Source organism: Bombus pascuorum, chromosome 10 (genome assembly GCF_905332965.1).
Source record: "Bombus pascuorum chromosome 10, iyBomPasc1.1, whole genome shotgun sequence".
Classification (NCBI taxonomy): Eukaryota; Metazoa; Arthropoda; class Insecta; order Hymenoptera; family Apidae; genus Bombus; species Bombus pascuorum.
The window spans coordinates 10,448,431-10,472,090 of NC_083497.1; the positions used below are offsets into that span (position 1 = coordinate 10,448,431).

Below are 23,660 nucleotides of genomic sequence, written 5' to 3' on the forward strand. Positions count from 1 at the left end.
AGGCAGCGATATACGTAGCCTGGTGATTAGCAATTCGACGTTAAGAAACCGACGGTCTGGCTTTCCGTGAAAAACGGAGGGAGGATCCTATTTAAAAAGTTTGATTAAGAAAGCCGGCTGGCTATTATTGTCATGCTAATTATACGAACAGAAACGCAATGAAAAGTACACGTCGAAATGGAAGGAACTGCCTGCCACCGGGTCGCGATGCATTTCTCATCACTGTTCCTTTTTTTCTTTCTTCCCTTCATTTTTTGTATTCTTTCTCCTTTTAACGTTCTATGTCGTGCACGCAATCAAAGGTACATGCAACGTAACGATTATATTTTAATCGGTATAATACGTACAAAGTATATCTAGATAAACAAAGGAAAAAGATATTGAGAAATACAGTGTACGGAAATATGTTTAATAAATCAAAATTGTAAACGATCGTGTTACCTGGAACTTTGAGACATTCCAAACATACACTCTCGTTCGTAAGCATCAGGGAATTTACGGAAGAACAAAGCAATCCTGATAAATTATTGCAAAATTATCAGAATCTTTAGCAATTATTATCTTCCGTAGAGCCTGAGATTACGAAGAACTCGTGTGTTCAATATCGCAATGCCAATGACGCTAATTATACATTTATGATAAAGTTGAATGATTTTTCTCCTTTCAAACTCGCGCGCATAGCACTCGCGATTTATTTTAAAGTGTTATTTTATATTTTACTTTGTAGAAACGCGAAGTTTTTACTAATCTGTATCGCTTATCGTTTTCTTATCAAAACGGTAAGTGTCTTGATGCCCATGAACGAAGATGAATATAGAGATATTCCTACGTTACGAGGTACTATCATAACGTCAATTATCAGTCTAACAATTCACAAGGGACGTGTCATTTTGTCAACCGGTCAGGCAGAAAAATAAGAACTTTCATTCGTCCCGGCAGAAAGTTTCTCTCGTTCTCCCTCTTCGAAGAATCATATGCACCGCTTCGCGTTCGAGATCCACGTTTCCGGCGATGGCGGCATGCGCGTACCGGAAGTAGGGTTCTCGAGCTTCTACCTTCCCCTTTCCAGAGGCAACCCCGATTTTTAGACAAGTCGTGCCCTTAACGCGCAGACACGAGCTACAGTTTATGGGGCCGATGCGTAGCGTTCTTAATGCTCGGCGACAGTACTCTCGTCAGAAATTTCGCCGTATCCTGAAACATCCCCGGCACGTTCCACCTACATAAATCGGCTACGAGGCATAGCAGACGATCGGCTCGTAGTCGTAAAAACGCGTGGTTTAAGCGCATTACGCGAAAATCCCGGTGATTTTTCATTCCCCTGTAGGGGATGCTTTCAGCCCTTCGAAGGTGTTTGGGAAATTACGCTAAGGATCGTCAAGACCACGCGATCGATTCTGCGAATATGACGCGAAGGATTCTTCTCTTACCTAACTTCTATATTCTCCTGTTTTCAAATTCTATTTATTTTTAACTCCTGCGAGTATGCATAGCTTTTTTATTTTCCATGAAGAGGCTAATTTAGACTTTCAGAGAAATGTAAAAATATCTTAGGACGCTACATTGCACAACCGGTAGATTGCGAACGTTTATGGAAATTCGTACTTTCGCGAACGCAACTGATGAAGCGGAACCTACGCAGACATTTGTTTCGTTCGCTAAATACCACGACGAGTACCTTGTATAACTTCTAAATTATTCTATATTTTCTTCTGCATTTTCGCAACTTTGAACTTTCCATCAACGAATAGCCATCCAGTAAGCAGATTTTGAATCAGATATGTGGGAAGCTTTTCACGAAAAATAAAGATCTGCTTCGAAGAAGCAAACGAAGTTTCATTCGATACATAAATAACGTAATAGGATTGCATAAGGAAAATTACAGAAAAGTTGTCAATGATCGAAACTGTGTTCCGATGGTTAAACCAAGATTCTTCTCGATTCGAGATGCTCGATGGATACGAATGTCGGCCGTCGTGGTACAAAAGTCACCTGGACCCGACTTCAGCGGTGAAATAAATCACACGGCACATACATCATTCGGTCGTGCGGGGCTGACGACGCCGAGTGAAAAAGTAACTGAAAAGCTGCGCGAACGACAAACCGCTGGCTTATCCAGTTACACGCCGGAGGGTTACCCATTTTTTCCCTTCATTTTGCACTCCCTCCCTCCATCGGCGTGCCTATCATCCAGCTCTGGACTCTCATCGCCGTCTGCGAGCCACCCTCGTTTTTAACGCGAAGCAGCCTCAACATTTTAGACTTCTATTTGTCTCCAACAACTTTGCTTCTCTGCCTGACTCGAAATATTCAAATTGAAAGCAGAAGGAACTTCGCGAAAGATGTTTACAGATAAAATTCACGCAGCAAGAGAAAGCTTCGCAAGATGTCGGTGATAAAATAAATCCTCGCTTAGGTACATCAGAACGTCGTTTGTTTGAATTACGAGTCAAGGGACGAGACACTTTGTCGGACCAATTAATCCTGATAATAGCGGTTCGCCATTCCTTTCGAATCTTCTTATTGGTCAGATACTCGGGAAACCAGTGCGTTTTCACTAAATTGTTTCTGCGTCGCGTTCAATTTCTGACCAGCAGACAAAGATCGAATTGGAGATTCTTTCATTCAAGAAGATATACGATCTTCTTGCTATCTACTCTCTGTCGGAGTTAAAAATTTAAGGAACGTTGAAAGAACGATCGAAAGCGAGGATCGGTGGTTTCTTAAAGAGGAGCTGAAAGGGAAGAGGATTCGTGGAGATCCGTGTCGCGGCTTCTCACGGGGATTTGCCGGTCGCGTGGTCATTTTTCACGGTTCCCGGTCGCAGCTCCGCTCCGTTAAAGCGTAATCCAATCAAAGAAAAGTCCTGGTACAATGTGTCGTTTAATCGACGAACAAGGCGCCACGTTATTACCTTCCCCCTCGTTGGCTACAATGCTTCCTAGCGGATCGGGGAACAATGGCCGCGGCAAATGGATACGCACACGCTGTGCGTGGCCCGTAATCAGGGGTCTCGATGAACGCTAATACCGGGTGTTCGTGCTTTCGCGATGACTTTTTGTTTCCGCGACAAACAATCTTCCCGCATTCCCGGACAAAGTAGCCATCCTCTGTCAACCCTGGTCGCTCTTCTTCGCCCCATTGTCTTGCAACCTACTGGCAACTACTGCCACTGACATTATTAGCCTTACGTAGAGAACCGTGAATACGAGAACGTCGACCAGGAACCACCGATTTGTCTTACCCTCCAAGCCGCCTTCGCATCCACCTTCTGTAATTGGCCCCTCGATTGGGTCCTCGAGTGCGTGAGAATCTGCCCATTTAGGCCCCTGACTTTGCTCGTCGACAGACGCACAAATCGATAGGCAATGATTCCAGCTAATCTGATTCGAAGAAAATTGGCAGGGTCGATTTTACGTCCTATGAAAAGAGAGGCAGTTGACTCGACAAGCATGGAAAGCGTAGAATTTTGGAACGTAGTAGAATCGCGTTTAGTTGTACTTGGTTCGTAGGAACAGGTTAATTCTCAACCTTAAACGTCTATGCCAACTTATAATCGAGTCCGTGTTATCCCAACTATGGTTGATCTCCGACAACTCTAATTTCAGTAGCTCTGTCGCTATAATACAGAACTAGGAGTATGTTCGATCGAATTTTCTTAAGCCAGTTTAATCCGAATTGGCAATCGGACGAGAGTTACAAGCTGCGACGTATTAATAAACATGCTAACATCTTCGACTATGCTTAGAACGATTATTAGATCGCCAGAAGATTAAACTGCAACGCCAGCTTTTCATTGTATCTTTGATATTCCTCGAAATGGCACTCGTGGTCGATCAAGATGAGACTTGGTGGGTACGTTGAAACAGGCGTGGTAAACCCGAGATATATTAGGTTGTCCGAAAAGTTTCCTTCGTTTATAAGGTGATAATAGATGAACGACAATTTCTGTTTTATATTATTTTATTGAATTAGGTATAATTTATTTCCTTCCATTTGCATAATTCAATAAACTAATATAAAACAAAAAACACTGTGCGTCTGTTATTTCCTTATAAAACGAAAGAAACTTTTCAGACAAGCTAATAAAATCTCAGATGTGACAGTTCATGCGTTCGAAAGATACGCATCTTCGTGTGCTATAAATTCTTGCCGCTATGATGACAATACTATCTAAGTGAAACCAACAAAGGGAGTATCTTTACGCTCCTCTTTGAAAGAACCCAGTCGTTTTCTTCGCTCATTGAGTTTAACGCATATAGAGGCGCACCCCTCAGCTATATACCTCGCTCGTATTTCATAATATTGTACCTACTAATCGCCGAACGCAGCGTCTAATAACGCAGCATCAATTACACGTATAAACGTATCTGTATCTTCCCCTGTACTCCATGAATTAGGATTCCATGGAGGGCTAACTTATTTTTCTTTCGTCGACTATTAATTCTTATCGACTAGGCTAATGTCGCCTGACGAAACGACAGCCTCTCGTGTTTGAAACCATGCAGAGGGCAGTTGTCGTCGGTGTAACTGCGGTCAGTGACGTGAGATCGTGGCGGAGGGGAAGGAGCGCGCGAAGGAACGATGAAGAAGCGGGACGGGGGAAGAACGCGGAAAAGCTGGAGGCAAGGAACGGAGAACGCGAAGGAAAACAGAGTGGCGAAGAGAAAAGCAACGAACACGGGGGAAGAAGAGGGAACAGTAGAGGGTAGAGGGATGAGAGAGAGAAAGAGAAAGAGAGAGAGAGAGAGGAAGAGAGAACGTAGCTTGGGCAGTGCGTATCGATCTGGCCGCGTTACGTGCGTGCCGGAGGTTGGGGTCCTGGCGTGGACCAATCGGAGGGCCACTCCTCTCTCTTCCTCTCCTCTCGCTCTCTCCTTTTCTCTCCAGAAACTTACTCTCGTCCTCCTTGTCCTCTTCGTTCTACCTTTCCCTGTCTGGCCAACGTCGACGCGTACGCGTTCACGCACTCACGCACGCCACCGGCGTGTACCTGCTTGATTACGTCGGTTGATAACGCAACGCGGCCATGTCGATACAATGAAATGGCGGACGATCGAGACCCCGTTCCTTTGCCTAGAACACGAAAACTCGATGCTTTCAGGCAGCAAGTCTATTTTCTTTTAACAGTGTAGACTTGAAAATTCCGGGAACGGTGAATCTTTTTAAACCGTTTAGGTCTACGTACCATAGCGAACGAGTAGAGTACCGTTTCTTCGGCTGGAACACGATAACTCGACGCTTTGAAACAGAGTCTATTTTCTTGCAATAGCGGAGACTTGAAAATTCTGAGACTCGAGAATTCTAAGAACGGTGAACTTTCTTTAGATTGCTTAGGCTAACTCGTGCAGCGTCGCTGCTTCGATTACGTTGAACGCGATAACTCGATACTTTGAGGCACGAGGTCTACTATTTTCCTCTAATAAAGAGAATCTGAAAAATTTTGAGTCCTAAAAAATCGAGGAGCGACGAATTCTTTTCAGTTTAAACGTTTAGGTTTACCATGGCTAACGCGTGGGTCGCCATTCCCCTAGTTAGAACACAATAGCTGGAAACTTTGGAACAGAAAGTCTGGTTTCTTGCAACGGTAGAAGCCTCGAATGTCCGACTCTCGAAGATTTCGGGAACAGTGAAATTTGCTAAATCGTCGATGGTACTATGGTTTACAGAGAAACGCGCTATATCTGAAACCACGGACGTCACGTCGAAACAATGAAACAACGAACGATAAAGTTTTCACCGTGAAATCCGACACACCGGATGTTGCCCGCAGGAAACGGCTTATGAAACCATTTCCTGTTTGATGTTTCGAGTGCAAAAATATTAGTGTCGAGCGAAGCAACAGGGAATGCCGGATCCGCGAGGGTGGGCCACCGTTTCACAGCGACGAAAATTTGTCCTCGGTTTAACGAGAAGATCCGAGAGAAACAAGCTCGTGAATATTCATCGGCTGTTAGGCTAAAAGATAGAAGAAAGTTAAACAGCGAGAAGCAAGATCCCTGTGAAGCCTTTAGAAAGTTCCAACGAGGTGTTTCTGTCCCTTGACGATCTATTAGGGTCACAATTAGGCAAAACATCCCCAGGAACTCACTCTTTAGCAACCGTGAAAACTGCTCTCGACTTCTGAAATTCGACTCAATGTCTCGACCTCTATAAATTTTCTCTGGTTCTCGAGACAATGAGAAACTGTTTCCGATTTTACAAATAATATCAGCTCATTTGCTACGACAATGGCGTTAATTTTTGAGTCGCCAGTGACTACAAATTTCCAGCTTCCGAGTTATTAGCATGGAGCAAACGGTTATTTCTACCTTTTACAGGTTGAGTTTTGTAAATGAAGTGCAAAGACGTACGACATAAGGACACTTGTGTCGTTATTGCATTCTCACACGTTTGCAGCAGAACGAGAGCGTCAAGTTCATTAAAGTTTCAAAGAGAGTATCTTGCGCTATTACGATATCGCTGTGAAGCTAACTATAGCTTCTTCCTCTCTCTTTTTCTCTTTCTCCTCACAAAGTCTTATTATTTCAGTCTATAGAATTTATATCGCGTTATTCATTTGCAATTCCAATTCCGCGGCCGATCAAAAAACAATTGTCGCGCGTAGATTTTCCAAATTTATTAATTATTTTTTACAAATTTAGTAATCCAGACATTTTTACAAATTTAAAGCAATTGATGTATTTATAACGTTATGATAAATTTCGCGATAAAATGCGCGATCCTTAATGGGTTAATACGATGTTGCTACAAAATCAAAATAATTTCAAGTATTCAAATCCGTTTTGCCCGTGTTTTGTTGCAATAAATGAGCGATACACGTACTTCTCTCTGTACGTCGTCTCATGCACGTCTCTCTGTGTACACGAAAGATTGAGTATCGAAATAATTCACCCTACGAATCAAACATTTCTCGGGCTCTGAAGAATGTACATTAAATCATATTTACGATATTAAAACTCGATGATAAATCGGAACGGGATATGGAAATATTTTTCATAGGGAAACATTGGATAAAAAGGCTGCAAGTGCACCGTATGTGGTCATGCGATAGAGTCCCGAATCTACTTTCTATCCAGTAGATGACGAGAACTCTTTGAAGTTTATCTGGCAAAAGGAATTCTGGTCGTTGAGGTAAATAAAAGGAGCTGCAAGTAGTTGAGTCGCGAAGCGGCCATCTCGTTGAACTTTAACCAGACAGAACGGCTCTACACGGTTTGTCCACGCGTGAAGACCAGAACGGCGTATACCGTCGATTAACGAGGAAATTCGATGAAATCGTAAATTCGTTCGCTCGTGTCGGTGCTCCCGGCGAGAGCTACGCTGTATTTACCAATAAACGTTCAGAGTATATTCACACACGCGCACACGCGCACACGCGGCTACAAACAACCGGCATGGCGGCCCATCGGGGACCAGTGAAATTTGCTAAACGATGTAAATAATGGATGGGAACAGTTGGACAGTTTTCAGTTATTTTCTCTCCACGTTCGCGCATAATTCAAGCGAAATTTATTGCCGCTGCTCAATTACGCAAAATATTGTCAAAAAACGCGACCTCTCTTACCCGCTATCTCTTTCTCTTTTCAATGTACGCTTCCAGTTTGACATGCCTCTAAATCATTTTGCTAAACACGGGATGTTCGTTGTCGTCCGGCGGATTTTCCATCCTATCTCGTTCTTCTATCGCGACATTGTTTATCGTAATTTAACTAAAAATAATTGAGATTATTTAACGGATATACAAACAATAATAGAATACACTGCTTAGTCGATAACTTCTTTATTTCGCGATGCGTTACCGTTTTACGTGTCGTTTGGTTTTCCTTCGAGATAGATCACAATCGTGTTAAAATTAATAACGAGAAACAGAGCCGACATAATAGAAATTCATTTGCTTTTATTAAATTTTAATTCCACGATCACAGAGGTGTTTCGTCAAAGGAAAACGCAGTTAATCGATTGACCAAGGGCGATGTAAATCTCGAGCACCTCCGGTACTTGTCCAGAATATTTTTCAGATACTCGTTCAACTAACTTCGACGAAACTTGCGGGTAAAGATCGCGTTAACACTGTCGAATCTCAAAATTCTACCAACCCACCATCGTCTTCCACATTGGACACCATTGTTTCTGGAGAAAATAACGATCGACGCAAAATACAAGGCCCGAGTGAAAATCACGAAAGTCCTGCGGCCGCCCGGGATTCACCCCCTCTAATCTGGTCTCCTTGGTTTCGCCCTGAGGGCGAAAGGAGAAGACTCACCCCCGAGCTTTCGTCGACTGGGTTACTTCCAAGGGTGCAAACGAGCGAGCAAGATCGGCTAAGAAAGTCGCCGGAAGGCGGTGCGAGATGGATAAAGAGGCTGGCGAAGGCGTGTGCGAGAGAGGACAGGAGGCGGTTTAAAGGGTAGCGAACGCCTCGACAAAGGCAACCCTCTTAAAGTTCGCTCTACACTCTGCCTACCAATGCGAATTCGAAGCCAGATACCGCGTGCCAGATTTTTGGCAACGGGCTGAGTGCTAGCCACCCCCGGAAACGAACTGAAATTAGCCCGATAAACTTGAGAATACCAAAACTTGTAACTTGTGTCCAGAGAAAATGACCTACGAAAGGGGTCGATGGGCAAAGACAAACTCGAAACTTGAAATACGTAGGTCGATTCATAAGTAAGTTACTCGCCCCTTTAAAAACAAGGGATGAATGAAGAGAAAAACTATGTTTTATTGCTAACGAGGAATTAATTCTCGAAACTCGAACAATTCTACGATCAGCACGAATTGTACCTATACTCGCACCAAATAAATTGCAGCTCTTACGTTACATTATTACATTAGAATAATAATAAAGTTTCAAAATATTTCTTATAATGCATGATTAATATATTCGTAGAAACGGTCGAATAGTTCGCTGAACCACTGTATCTCTCTCAGGACAGATGTTAAAAGGGTGCAGTGATTTACTTATTTACGTTAACCTATGTACGTACGTATGTCCTTTGAAAAATTATTCCGGCGACTTGATAGAAGAGAGAAGGTTTGAAAGAAGGTTCTTCGGCCCTAATGTTCTTCCGCGTCCCTGCGAGAGTCGTTACTCCGATCGAGGAAAGAAACGAAGGCGAAGAAACAAGCGGGGGAAAGAGCAAAATCGTAAGTAGGGACGCGAGCGTCGTCGGCTCTAATCTGGGACGCGGCACGAGAGCGAACCCTAATCCAGCTTATCCAGAAAGTAATTTTGAGTCTTTTGAAAGCGACCCTCTCCTGTCCTCCCCTGGCAGCCTCGTCCAGGGAGGAATCCCGAGAGGAAGAGAGAGAGAGAGAGAGAAAGGACGGGGGCGGTCGGACCTCGCGACCGTTCCAGGATTTTAAGTCCTCTGGAAGGACCTCACCACCCTTGGAACAGAACTTTTCCACCATCCCTATCCTACGAGTTGCCGGTGACGCTATCAGCGAAGAGCAGTTGTTTTTCTCGATTTCGGTCGGGGGAAATTAGTAAGGAGAAGTGAGGGGTAAAAACGAGCTGATCCTTGGACAGGATAACTGCAGACAAGATACGAGAGTCGGAAAAGAATTAAATGGTCCAAGTGTGCATCCTTTCATCGTCATCGGCAATTAGCAAATGTTTAATGACGTTTGAATTTCATGAGATGAAGCATCGATTCTTGTGCACTTAATCGACATTCCCGCGATTTCCACGAATGGGCAATTTACAAATTCTATTCCGACATATCAAACGCGTAGCAGTGATCTTACTTTCGTAATTAATTAAATACTTGATCTTACTAGACAATAATTTCTCCTTCCTATAAGCGCGTACCGTTTCGAAGAGAAGAATTTCTTGAAAATACACAAAGTACAACACACAAAATACAAGCTCCGTGTTAAAGTTAATTCGCGTGATTCGCGTGTATTCCCACAGAGAAATTGATTTCCGCTTAAAATCGAATTACTAACAAAGTTCGGCTGATTGATTTAAATTGATTTATGAAATACCGCTGAATAAAATAAAAGAAAGGAAAAAAGAGAAAATATTCGCGCGTGTCTCGACGGAGGCACCCGCAATCTGTTAAAGAAATACATATAGGGAAACACGAAAAACCTCTCACGCATACCTGAAACCGTATACTGACTCTACTCGGAAATTCTATCAATATTACTTCGAAGCTTCGATATCTACAATTTTCTGCAGACATTTTTGTTTGAAAAATTTGAATAAACGTAAAAACGTCGGAAGAACGAGCTACGACGATTTTGAGAGATTTTCGCTACAACGTGCAAGATTCTGAGAAACATTTACGAATAAGCCAACACGAGGATTAATCGATGATAAAACATGACGCGCAACGTTGTGACTACTCTGTTAATTAAAATATCTAAAAATTTTCGTTCACCGAAATATCCACGACAACCTGCTGACTGGCGGCAACTTATCTGGCATCAAAATGGCAAATGATCATCGAGTAATGGCCGACGTCGAACGCAGACGAAATAGACGCAGAGACAGCGAGAGAAAGAGGAGGAGGGTGCATCGTGTGCTGGAATATTTCGAGAGTACTCGATGCATTGTCACTCGGGCCTACCCTTGGTCCACCCTCTCGACGATTCGAAACCAGCCCCGGTACACAGGGGGAGGTAGCTGCACGTGCAGAGCTAACGGCTCGTTGGCCGAGTTGCGCGCCTATACACGGTGTCGCATTCAAATCGAACACATCGATACAACCCACCTCCTCCCAAAAAACTTTTGATCTTGCCAATATGTTTGCGCGTCGATTCCAAAATCCCTCTGGAACAGGCGAAAATTCCTTCTCCACGAGTTTCAAACTCGTTCCACGTCCAATCGACTTTGTTGCGAATTTCGGATCAGTAAAATGAACGTATTGAAAATAGTCTTATATGTATACGTTGTATATCGATTAGTATATTCGCTTAGAATGTTACACGGTAGTAAATGATTTTCATACAGTAAGTGGTATTCTCATTTACCTTTACGAAACTGAGGAAATTAAAGTTTCATTATTTTCATCGTGCCTCTTTTGTTTCTCTTCGTCCAATTTAAAGCATTTAGTTAACGTTTCGTTACAGATTGCGTGATTAAACTTTGCTTGGAAAATAAGACACACGAAGAACTCTATACATTTTGATACGCTTTATCTATGGTCATATCGGCTATTTCATTCCTTTTCACTAGCAATTTCACAGAATGAAGCGTGGTACGCGGTGATCGTGACTAAGTAGACCGCGGACGTTCATGCGCGTTCATATTTTCAGCAATATGACGAAGCTAGAGATTCGTATCACCTGCTAAATATTACAACCTCGCGTGGTCCTCTTCTGATTTTTCCAAATTTCCGTACGTCCAAAAAATACTTTGTAAACGCATAAACATCCGCGACGAGTACGCTCTGGCCGCGTTATAAAATCAAACTTTAAATTACACGAATCTTCGAGGATAGGTAGAAAATGTTGTTAATTCCCTCGTAATTGCACAAGATGAACAACAAAAATTCTTCCTACTCGATAATTTCTCAAACTGACCACCGAATCGATCAACCACCCTCTCTTGCGAAACCACCCCTTTCGAATTCTTCGAATCGTCTCAGGACACCCCGTATGAGAGTTCCAGGCTCGCCTAGCTATTACCTAACCTAACCTGCGTAGGCAGCCGTTCGTACATAGCCAGGATGGTCTAGTATATAGAGGCTCGCAGGTACGTACCTAGAGGGACCAGCTTCATCCTAAGCAGCCACCCCGTTGGCCGGGTAGGTAGGTAGAGTATTATATACGTAGTGGAAGCTGGAGGGTCCTCACCGCCGCAACATTACGCTGATTGCCTGAATTATCCGCAACCAGGCTGCCTGTGCGCTTCTATATACGCACTCACACGTGTATAACCGCTATTGGTGCATGTGTGTACACGTAGTCGGACACGTACGTGTATCATAATACTGTACTGGTACTCGTGCTGGCTGGTTGCGTATCCGCGCGATTCACCACCGTCACAGGGATCGTGTACGTATTTGCGGTTTGCCAGAGAGTGTTGGTGAAAGTGCGGCAGTATCGTCGCGCTCGTAGAACGGTTTACGGGCAGAAAATTGAAAACAGGGCGCGTGATTGCGAAAGACGGCGGCGCGATGCACGCAGAAGTGGAATAGCGAATAGACTCGTTGGTGTAAACATAGGCGAGGCTGCTACCAGTTCTCTGGATGAACTTCCCTCTTGGAAAACGCCCAATGGCATAGGGGCCGATGTCAAGATATCAAACGTCGCGCTAGGATTAGAGGAAAAACATAACAAAATACATTTCTCGTGTTTTACAAGGCAACTATCTTACAATTCAATATCATCGTCGATGAATCTTATACGAACAGCGGTGGATTTCTAGCTCGACATCCGACAACAACGATTTCGTTCTTCAATTTCTGACACAACTGAAACACGGTGCAGCAGGTGTATAAAAGTATTTTGTAGATTTTGAGGGTCGTTTGCGAGTTTGTTACAGGTGGCGTTAATAAAATGGAACGATCATCGAATATTTGTAAACGTATACGTCGATGCTAGGAATTCGAGATCAATTTTGCTGGAATTTTGCTGATGTTCTATCAGAGAATCAAGTAAAACAGAATAACCAGAGTCTAGTTTAATATCTCGCTTTTCAAGCAGTCAGTCTTCGCGCGCAAAATCATACGAAATGCACGCAGTTTATTTCAATCCTCCGACCATTTCTCTTAACATCGCGTTCAACCGAATCGTTCCAGATCACCAGTCGCTCTGAGAATCGAAAGCCGCATAGAATCGTAGCCGGTGAAACACGGACAACGCGTTGTGTCGGAAACAAAGTCGGTCGATTCAGAAGGGGCATGTCGTTTTACATTTTTTCAGCCGCGTTCAACGGATTGACCGGTTAATAGAGGCAGCTCTGAAGCGTCCATTTAGCGATCCTTGTGGATGCTGTACCCCTTTCGGTCGTCTCTATACAAGCTATAGGGCAATCTCGATGGATGGCCGGGCGGATAGTCGCGTGCAGTCGCGTAGTCGCGCGGACAGAATCGCGACCAACCAGCGGGAAAAGGTGAGACAGAGCCGGATAGATGGAGATAGAGCGAGAGGAGGCTCGACAAAGCGAGCGTTTCGATTCCGGTGACACAGTGACACGGAGCCTGTCAGCGGAGGCCAGCCATTGGCTCGTTTCTGATAAATAGAACGCTACCGGGAACAGTGTCGCGAGTACCGACAATGGGGGTGCCGGAAGACCGGGGCAGCTTTAATTTCCCCCCGTAGTTCCTGGCAATTACCGCGTGGCGCACCCCGATAGCCATCTCTATCTCCGACCACAATGCACCCGGTTCCGAGTTCCCCTCCCCGATCTGCCATCAACCCCACCTCGACGACATCTCCGACACAGTGTTTCTCAAACTCTCCACTGGTCACAAGCCCTTCGTCACTTGATAATCTTCGCCAAACGCTAAGGGGAATTTCATTAAAATAGAGTTTAGAGACAGAGTTCAAGTTAAACTCGGACTCTGGTAAGGTAGATATAGGGGAAGAGATTTTGCACCGTGTACAGAGAGATTAGGGTGATTTTGTTAAAAAAAGGGTTGCAGATGTTGGGAGACACTGGTACACCCTCATACCCAGTTGGAATCTTCGCTAGCCTTTTCGCGATTCGGAATTTCACGGTCAAAGGTGAGAAGCATCCTTACAGATTCGTCGCCCTTTTGTGATTTCTTCATTCATTTGGAATTGTAGCAGGTACTTTTCATAGAGGTATGTTGTTTGGTTAACGCGACAAACGCGATTAATGTGAATGGTTTCCTGATATATTGGAACGGAGAAGCTTTTGCCAAAAATCGCAGAAGTTCAAAGTCGTTTATCCCGTTTCAGATGCAGGAATTATCGACTGCACGGCAATCCATACGGAATATTAATTATGCTTCGCGAGTAATGAACTTATGCAGATAATTACGTGCAACGACCTGTTACACTCGAGAATATATGGCGACGTAGCTTCTTGAACATTGCGCTATCAAGTTCCAAACACGCACCTCCATGGAAAAAATATTGAGCAAACTCTTGTAATTCTTCTCCACAACTGCGACATGGTCTTCATAGAATTACGTAAACAGATTGAAGATAAATTACAAATGGAACGCAATTTTGATTCTTGATGGGTTAAGCGAGCATACGAGAAAATCATACGACCAGAGATTAAACAAAGTCCGTTTCCTAGTTCCGAAAGTCTTTGAAAAATTGATGCAGTGGTTTACCATTATCGAGTGTCTTTGAATCACAGAGATCTATCAAAGGAATATGAAGAAGATTTTGGAAAGCAATCAGAGCGTTCGCGAGAGAAACGAGCTCGATATGATGTCGATTAGAATGCGATCGATCGATGATGCATCGCGCTCTGACCAAAGTGAAGCTTCGCAAACCAATTTGTTAAAAAAATGTAACTTTGCGCGATTCCCGCGTTTCTTGGTAGTCGCGCGAGACAAAACTTGGCCAGGGACCAAAGTAAACGCGTGACGAAGTTTTATCGCGCGAAAGTTGCCCCGTCAAAGCCGATTAAGCCAGCCGATATCGTATCTCGGCCGCTTTTATTCGTGGAACAAGCGAATCAGGAACTGCTCGCTGGATCGCCGGCACCGAGCTGTTTAACTCATTCGTCCCAAGTCCTTCGAGGAGTTTACGAACGACTCGACTGCGATTCCGCCACGACCGCTTAAGTTTCAGCTTCTTCCTCTCCGACGAGCGAAAGATCCTTTCCCTAAATGAAGACAGACCGACGAGAGGCAGAGACTGCCGGCAACATTATCGTGTTTTAATTTAACTTGCAGCTGCACTTTAATTAGACTTCGCCTGAATGAGGAGACGTCGAGGAGACGAGCAAAGCCAGCCAGACTAAACCGACTCTCTTCCTTCCAGTTTCCGGTACCAGACCTTCTCTCGTCCATCCTCTTCCCTTTTATACAAAATGATGTAGATTGTCTTGTTCCTGAGGGCTGTCGAATTTTTCAGTTCTGCACAATGGTTTCCTCGTTGAAAATGATCGACGTTGAATTAAAGATATTTATCAGATTTCGGAAAAAGTTCGTATGTTCATCTTTTTGGTTACCGATTAACTAATATCGAATTTCGGTCAGAAATTTGTAAATGTAATGCACGAAGTTGGTATCAGTAGAAACTTTGATCTACGTAGGTGGTCACGACACAATTCCAGAGTAATTCAACCAACACTTGGACACAGAAAAGGTGTACTTTTTTACAGGATAACGTACGGTCTTGTGTTCTTCGATTCACCAAAAAATAAAAAATGTCGGATGGAATTTTCTACCACATCCTTCTTACAATTCAAATCTGTATTCTTGTGTCTATCACCTACTTTTATCAATGAACTTCTTTACAAACAGCAATGTTAAAAATAATTCATTTTATGCACGTAAAAATCAGTGTAAAACTTTTACAGCGGAGAAATTGTAGATAAAAATGTAAATGGTGATTATATAGTTAAGTAAAATTATGTTATTGAAAGTTCAAAATATTTGAATTTTGTTTTAAAAATGCGCCTAAATTTTCGACTCTGATTCAACAAATTTTGTCATAGATAGCGGTGTACGTTAAGGATACAAGGATTTTAGTTTACAGTGGTGGACAGAAGGAAGTTTAAAGTTTCTACTTTTGCATACAATTGCGCTCGTAACCAACGCGACTCTCGCAGTCCTCTCTTCTTCTCGAGGAGAGCAACAAAGACCTTTCAATAGGTAGAAGTTCTTCAGACTTTTTTTTTATTATTTAATTTGTACTTTACAATTTGTCCAGCTGGACATTTGGTCAATTTTTCTAATTTAATTGCTAAATAACACGTGGATGGCTACCCCAGCGGGATAGCATTTTCGAGTCTTTAGGCATTTTCTAAGCATTGTAACGAAAGCCACCCAGGACTAACGCGATAGATCGTCTATGAGTCGGACGCGCCACTTGAAAATGCCAACTCTCGAGAATTTTTAGGCGTCGAAGTGTCGCGTCTAGTTTATATTTTATACTTCCGGTGCCATGCCACGTCGCTGGGCAGTCCATTGTCTAGACTTGGCCAAGCAAGTGGAACTATGTGGGAAATGTCCTGAAGATGTGTTTGTCAGTTTTCTCTTCTACCAACTTTTTTTTAGAAAGGACACACTTTTGGCGCGGTCTCGTTAGTTTGTCATCCAAAATTCTATCGCAATCGCAAAACTTTCCAGCAAATACAATCGCAACCCCAAATGTAAGTTTAAGCCTAGTTCTATATCCGACATTAAACCTAACTCGAAATTTGTCAATTAATTGAATGAATTCTACGCTCTAAATCTAAAGTGAAGTGAATAAGTTAGTAAGTGATATTTGGTAATAAACTCGTCAGTAGTAATTAATTATTATAAATTAATAAAACATCGATATTATCGGTATCGACACTTGTAATTGAATTGAATTGAATTACAGGTAATAAAGTGCGCAACTGAAAATAAATCATTTATTTAAATTAAACCTTTTAAATATACAACGAAAATAATTGTAGAATATTAAACTGGATTATAAAATGTAGCATGTTTTATTGAAAATGCCAGTCTTCGATAGACAATAAACGTAGAAATAGCAGTTGCTGTAAATGTTCTCCATTTAAGCGATTTCTTGCTTCATTTAAATTTTAAAACACTGCCCGCTTTGCAGAATAGCCGTTCAGACGAAACGGATGTTGCGCTTATTGCTAAATATTTTTTGGCGGGTTTGTTCTGAAGTGAATTATTCGATTGACTGCAAAATTTGATTCGACAATTTCGATATTTATCAGCTAAGTATAGATATTGAAAATATATCCTCACGTTAAATCGATATCGATGCAAAATATCGATACCTGAATTGAAAACTATCCATGTTTAAAAACATTGATATTGTATCGCTCATTACGAGTACGAATATTTCTTCAATCTAAAGGGTATTGTCTTTTTAGTCTGCGGATCTGATCCGTCGTGTCACGTAATTGGGTAACTAATGGGTTTTGATGGTTGTTAACTCTTATATTATATCTGTTTCTGAACTTGGATATTTCTTTTGTGACTGTGAGTACGAATATTTGAACGATATTTAGAACTGCCTTTCTCGATTCTATCGCTATCGAAGTCTCTGTATTCCAGGACAAGATTCCTTTAATAGTTCGAGCCGGAACGAGGAACAGATCGTAACAGTTATTTCTTTTAATTTCTGTTTCTGAAGATATAGGTATTATATCACAATGGAACATAGAAAGTTGTCAGAAATTTCCCTTTTCCAGCTGTTTCATTTCACGCGTAATATCGCCAGCAAGAATGGATTCGTGTATTTTCCACGACGCCCTCCTTATCTGTTCGCACTTAACGAACACCCAAAACTGTCGCGAAGCCCATGACGCGTTTTATTGCTTCGCGCAACAATCGTAACAGCGTCTGGTCTCAGTTGGCGGCGGAGATCAAAGTGAATGGGAAGACTTATCGAAACTGCGGCAAATAAACTTGTAGATCGACGGGGATTAATCTCATGACCGAAATTGCTCGCGCGTCGCTATGGCTGCATGGGACTCTCCATCTTCCAGCTACTTTTCTCACAGAAAATTCAGTTTTAGAAAAATTAGCCAGCAAATTTTCTATCGGCAAATTTATTTTCGAAAGAACCGTACGCCGAACGAAATACCTGTGCTTGCCGGAAGAATTTTAATTACAAAGAAACGTTAAATGAGCCATCGTGAAACATTGTAGAAAAAATTAGGACAGGTTGTATTGCTTTCTGAAATAAAAATTGACAAAGGAAAACAGGTTAAACGTTTCGACAAGAGCTGCAATTTGCCAGATACCGAGAAAAAAGGCATGAAATCTGGCGACACGGGGCAAGTTCCGGGAGCCGTGTGAAAGCTCGCGAAAAATTCCACGGTGGTCCCGATTCCCTTCCCATTTGAGAATCCCTGTCCGAGGTCGAGAGCACTTATTCGGGCCATAACTCCCGCACACGTTCCCTACGTTTCTGCCCTCCCGCCCTCATAAATACATGAGACGACGGGCACGAGTAGTCGGAGGGAACGGCGAAAAAGACGACAAACCAGGCAATGGGGCGGGAACGGATACGGAGCACGGGAATCCGGGACTTTAAAACAAATATATCGCGCGTAAATCCAGGCTGGATGTAAGTCATAGGCTCTGCAAGGGATGTCGAGATACATGGAGACATTCGTGCCTGAAAACAGGGATGGAAGAAGCAAATCGTTGCTGCTTTGCTTTACATATTTCCTGTTGCAATCTCTCCCGTTAGTACCTTTCGACGAAAGAAAACATCGTAACGGTACAGAGGAAAAGACGCAGTTTTCACCGATTGTTTTCAAGGAAAACACGTTTCTTCCGGATGTTTAATTATCAAGACGTTAAATCGAACGCGATTCTCGTTTCGACGTTAGTTTCTGCTGGCGTGTTTCATTCTTCCCTCCTGGCTGTTGGAAACGATGAAATTTCCGTCCGAGCGAACCCCGTTTCCGTAATTATTTCTTAGAATGTCCTCGCAGAGAAGGAACGGAAGGGAGAGAGAGAGAGAGAGAGAGAGAGAGAGCTGCAACAGCAACGCGACTGCGATTGAAAGTAAGGCGCGAGAACGTGCCGGCAAAACGACGCAAAACGAAACATTTTTCCAGCGTCGTGGAAACAAATTACTTGAAAATTACTCGCTTGGGATTGACGTTTGATTGCGCCGTTGCCTTCTTTCTTCCTTTCTCCCTTTTCCCGCGAACGGCGGCGCGCGCCGTCGAGTAACCGTGCACGCGAAAAGGTAGGTCGAAGGTAGGAGGACACATTTATCCACGCTGGATACCGAAGAACAGTGTAACCTCGCCGTGTATACAGCTAAAATTGTACACAGCTGAAAATTGTACACGTGTGAAGGGTGGATGCACGTGCGCTCAACCTCTTCTCACCCTTCATCTCGTACGATTCTCTCCTCGCTAGTTCCGCCACTTTTCACTCTACCCCCCCCCGTCCCTTCGCCCTTCCAACGTCTCTCTGTTTCTCCCTTCGTCCCACGTCCCGCCCCCGCAGCTCCATCTCTTTCGTCTCCACGTTTCACCTCTTCGTCCCGTTTTCTCCTCTTTCTATTTACGTCGCTTTTCGCATTATCGCCTTTTTCGTCGAGCGAGTCTGGCTTAATTCAGTGGAAATTATTCATTTGCCTAATTGCCACTCGTCGACCTGGATCGTCGACGCTTCGCCGCGGAAACCTTCGCCCCCTGCAACCCCCGCCCTACCACCCCCCTATCCTCTTCGACGCCGATTCCTATCCGTGACAACGACGAGTTTCGCCTTTCATTCTGTAACCGAGCCTCTCACGTGAAAAGCATTTCGTTAATTCGCGCTGGGGAGAATCGCATCGCCACCCTTTGAGTCCGGTTCCTAGCTGCAACTGCGTTTCAAAATCTTGTCGTCAAGCCGATCGATCTAACAACATCGTAAAGAATCGCGTTCCCGAGAATTCCGAACGGTTCGGTTTCGATCGGACTGCTTCGAATCTCGCAGGAAAATTAACGAAACACGTACCAAATAATCTACAGTAAAATAAATATAAATTAACGTTCAGTAAAATAAAACTTTAGTAGATGGAATCTCATGATGTTCGCTAAACTATTGCGTTGCCTAATATGAAAACGTGGATCTACCAACTACAGGCAATCGAATTTATTACAATGAATACATAATTTAGCGTGAAATAGAGATTTAATATAAAGAACCGCATAATACCCAATACATGAAACATGCATAGCTCAGCGAACCTAGTCCAAACGTTGACCTGCTAATCATAATAAATCGCATTTTAGTGTACACACGTTGTTTCACGTAAAATAACGTAAACCAAGAAATATTCTGCTCACGGAGTATCATAGATATCATAGATACACAATATCCAGTGAAAACCAGCCAGAGTAGTTTACCAGCAACAGAGAATCGTATTCTAATGTAATAAATAGGTAATTTGGCATAAAAATACAAATTTCTATGTATATGCATAATATATATGGTATACCAACAATACCTAGTGAAAACATTGATCTACCAACGAAAGAGTCTGGTATTTATTTCGAGGGACGAATTCACGTCACCGTGGCGTCCAGCCGACCAAGGTTATGTTTCGCGGGGGTGGCACACGGGTAAGAGTCGATCTCGCGGTGGTCGAGCGTGCATTTCCCGTGGGCGAGTACCGGGGATTCATGAATACCGGAGTATTTGCACACTGTGCGCCGATATACGCGGCAGCGCAGACACTTTCGCGGCCGTTAGTGTGCGCTTCCGTGCGCGCGTGTTGAAGCTGGCCGACACGGCGGACACACGTGGAATGTGTCGGTGTTTGGTAACGTGGCAGCAAAGTCCCTGGGGGCTTAATACGGTATGCACGTCTGTCGTTCGCGAGCTCGACCCAATGTGGGCTCGAACCAACTACCAGCTAATATTCCACGAGAGGGCCCTGGGCTACGTGCCTGGACTACCGAATACCCAGCGAAACCTGTGGAAACTCGTGATCCAACCGCCTCGTCGCGAACGGAGGCGATTTATTTTTCGCGAGAAAACCGGCTTTTGCGATCCTCAGCCACGCACAACTTCTCTTTCACAGAGAACATTTTTATTTTTCGGTCAACACGGAGCAGAGAAATTCAGGAATAAATAAGATTTTAGCGTAAACAAGTTGCACGTTCGATGGCAGTTTTGATCGAGCAACTGGTTGTTGATAAACTAGTTCGATTGAACAAAGCCACTTCAACTTTCACACAATGTGCAATAAAACACGCAGTTCAAGTTCGTTGAACAATTCGATTTTAACCTACTTGCTGTTTAAATTTATTCTCGTTCAGTGTGTGAGGATGGACAACGATGTACGAGCTTCTCGAAAGTTTAATCGATCCACCTTTGGTAAATTTCATTATTCAGAAATTTGGCGATTCGTATTCGAGAAATCTCGAAAATTTGCAACTTGAAAATCGAAGGAATTTTTTCCCTTTGAAATTAGAAATTATTCTAAAAGAATTGGTGAAATTAATTAAGTAGTGTATGGATTAGAACTCGGGATAACAAACGTAGCAAGGTGTCAAATCATATCGCGAAGCTGTGATATGAAATCTCTGCCGTTGAAACTGCAAAATAATTCTCCTATCTTCTAATCGGTCATCTAATCAACTAACATTGTCATACTCTCTGAGTCATTTTCAACTCGAGAATCATATCTTTCTAACGTTACAAAATTTCAGAAATACGCTAAACAGTCCTTGTTAATAGATATAATTTTCCACTACGATTTTATATCAAAATCTTCTTTAAGGTGCCTGCTAAAAGTTTTCTTCCTTGTTCAAACACGAACAGGATCGAGATACGAAAATTGATTCTAAGATCATGGCGAGTGTATGAAAATACAATTGCGCGATCGACGAACGCGTGATATATAGATTCTGCTGCAAAAATACAGCCTCCCATCGCATCGATGATTCGCAATTAAAAATGATCGCATGGCGGGCGACGCAGGCCTCTGTTTCGAGTATCAAAGCGACGTGTTCGGATCCACGCATCAGCGGGCGCATCGATCAGAGAGCGGCGGCGGCGGTGGCGGCAGCGGGCGCGTTTTCACGGAGCCACGAGCGGGAAATTTCGGCGCGCAGCCGCGATTAAAATCCCGCGACGCATCCAGGCGGTCGACAATGGTGGCCGAAAGTTCGTTTGCGACGCGTTTACCAGTAGCGGATGGTTTTAAAGCCATCGGGGGCAGCGCGCGGGGGCGGACACTGGTGGACAGAAGGGGGGCGGCACGGGCACAATGGCAAAGCGGCGAACAAAGCCTATCCACGGGTAATTCGAAATTCGCATCGTCCTGTGCCCGCACGCCCGTAATTAACGGTAACCCCGTGTCCTGGCCCGATTAAAAAAGGACGTCGTGTAATTGCACTCCCCGAGCCGCTCGTCACCGCCTACCGCCGGGGATTTTAACGAACTCCGGGATTCGATACCGTGTGCCAAAGGTTCGTTATCGCTTTGGAAATTCCGCGACCCAAAGGACCATTTTTTCGAGTGGCGTACTGGCTCAACCGATTCGATGGGTTTCGCGTGGCAATTTAGGCGATTTCAGTTGCACCCGAATTAGATGGTCGAGAGTCTATTAGGAGGAAGATAGCGAATGAAAAGCCGCGCCAAAGATTTCCACCGGAGATATATAGTTGGAGAATTTTGAATCTCTCGAGATTCTCTTCATCGTGTCTCTGACAATTCTGTTCCAAGAGAATCTTCGCGGAGAATTTTGTGTTGCGAGTTTCAGGCTAGAGACGCGTTCATGAAGAACGTTCCAGTGTCTCGACTACGCCTACTCAAAGATCATCAAGGAAATTTCGAAACGTTTCGTACACGAACTGATTGAATGGGATTATAAAAATTTGGACTCATTTCCCAGCATGGTCGAGGCACGTTACAGTTATTTTCCCTATTCGTCACCGACCATGAAAACTGTTTTGTCTTTGGGTGTGCTTATCGCGGCTCGATATCATCGACGATCGACGGGGCTGGAAACGCGGATGGAAACGCGGCAGCTATCGATAAATATTCATCGCGCGCTACCACCTCTACGATCCTGCTCCATCTATCTTTCGGACGTTGATGTCGACGCTGGAAAGGAACTACGTAGAAAAGGCGGAAACAAAGACGGAGAGACGCGAGCAAGAACGGAGAAAAGGGGATCGCGGGCTGTGCCGAATAATTGCCAACTATTCCAGGCACGCAGCTTAAGACGCAGGGGAAAACGGTTCTTAGCCGTGGCTGGAGGAGCGAGGGGGACCGTGAGGCGGTCCGAGGGGACGAGACGGAGAGAATGGAGGCGGAAAATGAGAGAAACAAAGAGAAGGCCGAGGAGGAACGAAGGAACGAGCGAGAAAGTCAGACGTTGTTCCACGTTAGGGAATTGGAGGCGAGACAAGGAGGCAAATGGGGACACGGAGAAGCAGGAGAGCGTACGAGGCCGAACAGCGGAGAACCGAGAAGGGCAGAGAGAGCAGCAGAGGAGAAAAGGAGAGTGGGAGTTGCCAAGATGGCGCCACCAAGAGTAGCAGTGGACGGAGGTAGGAGGTGAGAGGTGGAGAACGTGCTCCAGCAGGAGGAAGGGTGAAAGATAAATGACGTGTCCACCGCCTCCACCGGCAACCTCGACTGCCACCGACATCGCCGCGAAGACGCGGCGAAAGAAGAAGAAGCGGCAAGGGGCCGACGGGAAGCCTCCATTAAACATTGGCTCGCTTGCTTACCCTTTAGCCTCCCTTGCTTTTTCCTTGGCCTCCACGTTCCTCACCTTCGCTCGTGGCTTCCGTCGGGATTATGGATCGGGTTGCCAGCGAGTTCCTCTTCTTTTTCTTTTTTCTTTTCATCGCGTTTTTCATATAATTTTAGCGAAATCGTATCTCTACGTCGCGTTAAAGTTTCACGACGCTCCGGCGTGTTTTCGGCAGAAGAGCGCGACTTTCACGATTTTTATCTTCTCATCGACCGCGAGGATCCGAAAGGTCGAACTTAGATCGACTGATGTTTTTAATCTTTTTCCTTTTGTATCTTTATATTTACGCGTTGTTTCTGTGGTTTCTTGTTGTGGGATCGCAACAG

General features: G+C 44.0%; 1 protein-coding gene across 12 annotated transcripts in view; it reads right to left on the reverse strand.

Moving 5' to 3' along the window:
• LOC132911461 (transcription factor Sox-2) overlaps positions 1-23,660 on the reverse strand; it is a 360,539-nt gene that overhangs the window by 198,142 nt on the left and 138,737 nt on the right. The gene's annotated exons all lie outside the window — the stretch shown is intronic.